Raw genomic sequence first — 7,657 nt, forward strand, 5'->3', positions numbered from 1 at the left:
TGCATAGACTTCATTCGCTGTGCACATTCACATGTCCAATTCTTTTATGCCAAATGTCTGTGTCTGCAGCAATTCCTGAACCATTTGCAAACATTGCAGTACTCATTTCAGGCATGTCTACATTCAACGTAAACATTCTGCCCACTCTGTTGCCTTTTGCAACCAACCTGCGCTTGTCTTTAAAGTCTTCAACATAACAACCATCAAGGTTAAACCAAACCTGCAAACCCTGCTCAATCATCTGGCCAACTGAAACCAGATTCTTTGTTATGTTCGGAACATGAAGTACATCTACAAGGTACTTCACTTTGCCATCCTGCATAGACAATGGCACATCTCCAACATGGGCAATTGGATGAGCAGTGTCATCCCCTGTTTCCACAAAACCTGGTCTTTCCGGGTTTTTCATCTCCTTGAACCACTCCCCATGACTTGTCATGTGGTTCGAAGCACCTGAATCCACATACCATACATCATCTTTTTGTGCGGCTTCAACATTTTCAGACATGGCATTCACGACATGCTGCATAACAAACAACCTTTCATTGTCCTCATTATTTCTGCTTGAGGATGCATAGTTGTTTTGCTGCACTTTCCCATTTTGCATGTCAGCGTGCTTCTTATAATATTCTGCCTGCACATATCCAGGCTTACCACAATAATAGCATTCACATGCATCATTATACTGCCTTTACCAATTTCCACGGCCTCTTTGACTCCCATTGCCTCTGAATTTGCCTCTTCCACCTGCGTGTTGTTGTTGTTGTTGTTGTGTATTCTGGGACTGTTGTTGCTGCTGCTGCTGGCCATAATTCTGATTACCTGTTCGGCCACCTCCTTGACCGCGTCCACGGCCACCTCTACCTCGTCCTCTACCTGAACTTGTGTAGAAGGCCTGTTGCTCTGAACTGTTTTTGTTTTGTGAAGACTTTTGGTCTTCACCCAATCTCTTCTCTTCTATAATCAGCATAGACACCAAATCTGTAAAGTTGGGAATGTTTTCTCGAGTTTGAATAGACGTCTTGAACGCCTTGTATTGTGGCTCGAGACCACGTAGACAGACTTCCACCTTATCATCATCATCTACTGACACACCAATAGATGCAAGGGATTCCACAATACCCTTTATCTTCAATGCATAGTCATTCACAGACATGCTCTTTTTCTCCACAGTATGAAGTTTGTTCTTCAACTGTATCTTACGTGCCTTGGTATTTGTTTCATAGAGTTTTACCAAGGTGTCCCATGCCTTCTTGGGGGACTTGGCATCCTGAATGTGCCCAATCATGGTGTCCTGTATACTAATGGAGAGCCAATACATAACTTTCCTGGCTCCTTGGTTCCAGTCTTTAAACTCTTTCACATCTGCAGCAGTCGGATTTATGTCCGGTATCTCCGGTGCTGCCTCTTCATGCTCACCTTCTATATAGTCCCAATAGCCCTTTCCCATCAGGAAATTCGTCAACCTGAACCTCCAAGCATGGAAGTTATTCTTATCAAGCTTCTTAGCCACAATCTGGGTTATCCCATCATTTGACATCTTGCCAAACACACAATTTTACCAGAAACAACACTCTGGTTTGTCCTGCACAAACTGCTGTATTTTGTGCAGCAGTACTGTAGTACTCTCAAATGTCACAACCAGTGACTTCAATGTGCATACATACACCCAATGGCAACTGTTGACCTCTTTGCAGCACCCACAGTGTCTACACAGTCAATCTGTCTTCCTGCATTTCTTAAAACAGAGTTCTGCAGAGAATCGATGACTTACCCGCAGTGCTCGAAATCGCCTGCTTTCTGAAAAACAGAGGTCCGGACGTGCCCGAAACGCTTTTTCGGCCCAGAAAATGGAGTCCAATAGGACTAAATAGTTGCCCTATAGCTTCACTCTCCCGCGAAGAAATCTCCTCAATCAGAGATCGTTTGCCGGTGCCTCCCGTAGAGCTCCCGACAAGGGTCACCAACACAAATAGGGAAGAGTAGTTGAAGCTCTTACCCTCGTACCGCTTCCTGTGGTTCTCTTGCTTGCAGCTCAGCCCTTAGCACGAACCAGGCTCTGATACCATGAAAAGATGCAAGGGGAAGAGAGCTTGAGCTCTTGCAAGCACACACACACTCACAAAACCCTAATAGAGAACACACAAGGTGAGAGGCTGAAAATCTTCTTCTTCTTTACTCAACACTCAACACTCCATATACAAGATAAGAGTACACATAATATGAAAGGTACTCAACCAATATATACACGAGTTCTCTATAGTGTGAACCTAACTAAATGAGCTGGCGCTATAACTATGCCAGTCTCTAGAATGGCTGTCACATAGCCTGTCATCCCACTGGCCGCATATCACCCATGATCTCACCAACCATGCCAGTGGCGTAAGTGTGGGACCTATCCCCCAGGCGGGTCATCAGTGTCCACCGCCTCACTAGACGAGCTCAATATCTCAACAATCTGATGTAAAGACCTACCCTTTATTGCAGCCATAGCAACGATAGCTCTCATGATTGCCATTCTTACAATCGGGCTGAATGCCTCTTCATAGTCAATGCCATAAGTCTGTGCATAGCCTTTTGGCCACCAATCTTCTTAGAGGCAAAGTCACTAACTCCCATGTTGCATTTGTATCCAATGCTGCCATCTCCTCATTCATGGCATCTTTCCATTTCTTATTTCCAAGCGCCTGCTCAAAACAAGTGGGCTCTAATTCCTATATTGCTTTAACCATTTAAGCATAACGATGGGCTGTATATCCATCATATCTCAACCTATCAATAGGGTACCTAACCCTCATAGACCTATGTACACCTGGATCACTGCAAGGTGTCCTATCAAAATAGCTCTCGTTTTCCTTACACCAGGAGTAACCATAGATGGAATGCAAAGCTCCTCATTAAGGCTCTACTCATGGGTGCTAGAGTCACCATCCACATATGAGTGACCTACTGAGACAAATCAGGCACAAAAGGTTGATTTACCTTTTCCTTCCCTCTACGTGATACATGTGTACCTACATATGTCCTCAACCTACCTGACCATGGGCTAACATTGGATCCACTTCTAGAGGACTCTCCAAGTCCACTAAGCACCTATGATTGCTGCTCTACATGTGGTGCAGGATCAGCACTTCTTACATTTGCATCTTTTGTTGCCTTCACTGAGTAGATGGTGCATACCAGCTTCTCATCTCGTCAAACACAACATCTTTGCTTACTCACATCTCATGAGTGGTAGGGTTATAACATCTATAACCTTTCTGCTCCATAGCATAACTAATAAAGATGCATTTCTCTACCTTTGGATCCAACTTTATTCTCACTTCATCAGAAACATGCACATATGCAATACACCCAAACACTTTCAAGTGAGACACATCCGATCTTATGCCTGTGAACTTCTATTCAGGCGTCATACCATGAACAACTGCAGTGGGTGTCCTGTTCATAATGTACACAGCATTCGCTATTGCTTCTGCTCAAACATAATGTGGCATATTCTTTTCAGCCTTCAAGGAATGTGTATTTCTCTACCTTTGGATCCAACTATATTCTCACTTCATCAAAAACATGCACATATGCAATACACCCAAACACTTTCAAGTGAGACACATCCGATCTTATGCCTGTGAACTTCTGTTCAGGCTTCATACCATGAACAGCTGCAGTGGGTGTCCTGTTCATAATGTACACAGCATTTGCTACTGCTTCTGCCCAAAAATAATGTGGCATATTCTTTTCAGCCTTCAAGGAATGTGCCATTCTACAATGTGCCTATTTTTTCTTTCTGCAACACCATTCTATTGTAGAGTGTATCTGCATGTAAACTGTCTCTTGATTCCTTGCTTTCTCAGGAAATCACTAAAGTCATTGGAGAAATGTTCTCCCCCACCATTTGATCTTAGGTATTTTATTTGCATGCCTTTTTCCTTCTCGACCAAGGCTGTAAATCTCTAAAAGTGAGCAAACACGTCACTTTTCTCCTTCATGAAGTTAACCCACACTTTCCTAATGTGGTTCATCAATGAATGTAACATAATACCTACAACCTGTAATTATTGCAGTCTTGGGGCGAGTCCCCATACATCTGAATGTATGACATCTAATGGCCTTGCACTGGCATGCTTTTCATGTGGGAAAGCATGTTTGGGGCCTACTTACCAAGGTGGCATGCTTTCACATACTTTGTACATACCATCAACCTTAAACTTTTGCAAACCTACAACAATATTTTGGACCTTCATAAACTTAAGTCTGTACATTCACATAAGTAATGCACTTGTGCCATATGTCAATATATCTACAATGACACCTGTTCCATGTGTAAACACGGTTGCCTTTACTTCAGGCATGTTCACATCCACCAAAGTAAACATCCTGCCATTTCTGTTACCCTTTGCAACCAAGTGACACTGATTTTTTAAGTCTTCCACAAAACATCCTTGAGGATTAAACCTCACTTGCAGACCTTGCTCAATCATCTCTCCAACAAAAACCAGGTTCTTTGTAATATTTGGAACATGAAGTACATCTGCCAAGTACTTCATTTTTTCATCCTGGATAGACAATGGCACTTTACCAACATGCGCAATGGGATGCGCAGTATCATCACTTGTTTCTATATAACCTGGTTTTTCCATTTTCTACATGTCTCTAAACCACTCAGCATGACTGATCATATGGTTAGAGGTGCCAGAATCCATATACCATGTATCTTAAGATCCTAACACATCTCCTGTTATATGGAACTAAGCATGTGGTGTATCAGAAATAGCTGCTTACTTATGTCATCACCTCCCTATTTACTAGATGATACATAGTTGCCTTGTAACTTTCCACTTTTAATGTCATTCTTTTTTTTATAACAATTCTTTGCCATATGCCCTAGTTTGCCACAATAATAGCACTCTATGCTATTATTGTGGCATGTGTCCTAGTTTGCCACAATAATAGCACTCTATGCTATTTGTACTATGATTTCTTTGCCAACCACCTTGGCCTCTTTGCCTCCCCCTGCCTCTAGATTGGCCTCTTCCACCTGTGTATGATTGCTACTATACGACTCATTAGAGTGTTGTTGTCCAAAATTCTAATTTCCTTGGCGGCCACCACCTTGTCCTCGAGCACGACCTCTACCTTTACCTCTACTTGAAGTAGAGTAAAAGGCATGTTCCGATGTGTTCTTACTTTATGAAGAAAAGTCCTCACCTAGAGACTTTTCTTCTATTATCAGCATAAACACCAAGTCTCGAAGGTTAGGAATATTCTCCTTGACTGTAATGGAGGTCTTGAATGGCTTGTACTCTTTGCCAAGCCCATTCAAAAATAGACAAATCATCATCTTTCACTGATACATTGATGGACCCAAGGGATTCAACAATGCCCTTAATCTTGATAGACATGTGTTTCTTTTCCATAGTATGTAGCTCTTGCTTTAGCTACAATTTCCTTGCCTTTGTGTTGGTCTCGAACATCTACACCAAATTCTGCTATACAACTACTGGAGTGTTGGCATCCTGTATGTGTCCTACAAACGCAAAGGCAATTTTCTTACCTTTATGTACCAGATTCTGCTATACAACTGCTGGAGTGTTGGCATTTTTTATGTGTACTATCATCGTGTCTGTGACACTAATTGAAAGCCAATACATGACTTTCCTTGCACCTTGGTTCCAATCCTTGAATGCCTTTATGTCAGCTAGAGTGGCATCCTCTTCAGACAACTCAGGAGGCTCCTCAGTCTCCTTTGAAATAGTCCCAAAATCCTTTACCCACCCATAAGGAAATTGGTCATTTTGAACTTCTAGGCATGGAATTTGTTCTTGTGTACAACTTCTTATGACAACCTGATTGATTATGTCAGACATGTTTTCCTGCAACAATCAAAAAACTACAATAGATAATTTTTGTATGCAACCTGTAACACAGCAGTATCTTCTGTGACTACTACTGTAGCAGTACTTCAACACAAAATTTGACCAAAATACATGTGCATACACCCAATGTCAACAATACATGTGCAAACACTGTTCCATCTAAGGCACTGCTCATCATGGCCAAAGGAGATGCCACCGACAATAGTAAGGGCTAGACTTAAAGCCTTTTTGAATTATATAGTAATTTGATACTTATATGGGTTATTATTGGTAAAATGCTTTCTTTCTTTTTGGCGTGGAGGAGAAGAGAGAGAGAGAGAGAGAGAGAGAGTGTGACTAGAAGACCAACAAGAACCAATAGTGCTATGACAATTAATAGTACTATGACAATTTCTTGTTGAAATTTGAAGGAGAATCAACCACGTTCTTGACCCGTCCTGTGGGATGACGTGGCGCGGACGCTCGCTCGTGTACAGCTATTGACCAGTGGGAGGAACCTTCCTCGCTACGAGGCTTTGCCGTGTGGCAAGGCGTCACTCCCCGGTCGTCACGACAACCGTCCCTAGGCGCGAGACGCCCTAAGCTTTCTTACCGTAGCCCCCTCACCTCAGGCCACCCTCTCACACTGAAGAAGACGCATCTTCATTTCCATGTCCAGCTTCGACGACCAGGAAGTTTCTGTCCACGGACCTCTCAACACAAAACCTGATGAGAAGCCGCTGCACCAGCAGCCTGTATACCATGAGACCTGTGCTTCTACTGCAGCTGGGGGCATGATCGGCACAGTTGTGAAGCTCTTTGGAATCGATCATGTCAGCTTGCATGTATTCGAGCGCAATAATGTTGATCATCGCGGCGGAAGGCTGTACGAGTGCAGTTTCTGTCGAAGGAAGTTCGCATGCTCGCAAGCCTTGGGCGGACACCAGAATGCGCACAGGCGGCAGAGGCAGGTAGCTAACAGAGAACGTCAGGTGCAAGCAAAGAGAGCCAAGCTAGCCGCACAATACACTACAAACCAACAGCAAGCAGGGTACTGGCCGATCAGAACATGGGGAGGAAGGGGAGTCGAACAGGCTCATCCTTTAACGACGTTATCGTCGCCACCATCACGCCCTACCACCTCCCCTTACCAAGATGTTCAACCTGTTCATTCATACAGTTCGGTAGCATCAGCTGCTTCCTGTCCTGACCTCTTCCAAGCTAACGTTCAATCCTTCCAGAGCTCCACAGTTCTCTCTTATAGTCTCTCAACGGAGAACACACCCGCTATTGGCAAAGAAGTTCCTGTGCTGGACCTTAGTCTCCGACTGTAATTAAATACCAGACATCACCAAGGGCATATTGTGTTGTCTTACTTTTTGGCCTACCTTCATGTATCGACTTGATCGAGCTCTTTTTAACCCTCTGTAATTCAATTATAAATCAGACGAACTCTTATCGGTCTTTTAACATAGCATATCCTCTTTATTACGTCTTAATTTTTTATTTTTATTTCTTAATCTCTGTCCTTAACCAGGGATGACACGGGCAGTGTCCAGGAACATCAATTTTGCAATTTTGAGCAACAAAAATGCTAGATCCATAAGGGAGGGTTAAGAGTATGCTATTTTTAGCATGTAGTTAACCGAAGAAAGGAAACGACAAAATCTCGTTTCTACAATCCTTTTGTGGCAATCACAGCATGTATTTCGAATCTGCCCTTCTTTGTACCCCATACTAGCACAAGCTTTTAAAGCTGCAAGCAAATGTAACCGCATTTGGAAAATGCCAATGTGAGGACA

This window comes from Cibotium barometz, chromosome 52, assembly GCF_041138505.1.
Source record: "Cibotium barometz isolate CiBa-2024 chromosome 52, ASM4113850v1, whole genome shotgun sequence".
NCBI lineage: Eukaryota > Viridiplantae > Streptophyta > Polypodiopsida > Cyatheales > Cibotiaceae > Cibotium > Cibotium barometz.